Here is a 284-nt window from a genome sequence, read left to right on the forward strand (position 1 = left end):
GATTGGGCTCTGCAGAGGGCTTGGGAGCAGATGAAGTAGATGAGACAGAAAAGAGAAACGGGGTTGCATGGACACAGCTGATATGGCGATGGTTGTTTTTCATTCGGATGTGTCTGGATCGTCTAAAAGCATTAATTCTGGGTTTTATCTCTCTGATGTACTCTAACCACCAGCTTTCAAAAGCAGGGTGTGACTGTAGCTGAAAGGAGAAGTCAGTCTTTACTTTACTGAATCGCACAATTTCAACATCAAAGCTATTGTTGTGGTTGGGTCTTAGAGGACAG

This window comes from Etheostoma spectabile, chromosome 15 (genome assembly GCF_008692095.1).
Source record: "Etheostoma spectabile isolate EspeVRDwgs_2016 chromosome 15, UIUC_Espe_1.0, whole genome shotgun sequence".
Taxonomy (NCBI): domain Eukaryota; kingdom Metazoa; phylum Chordata; class Actinopteri; order Perciformes; family Percidae; genus Etheostoma; species Etheostoma spectabile.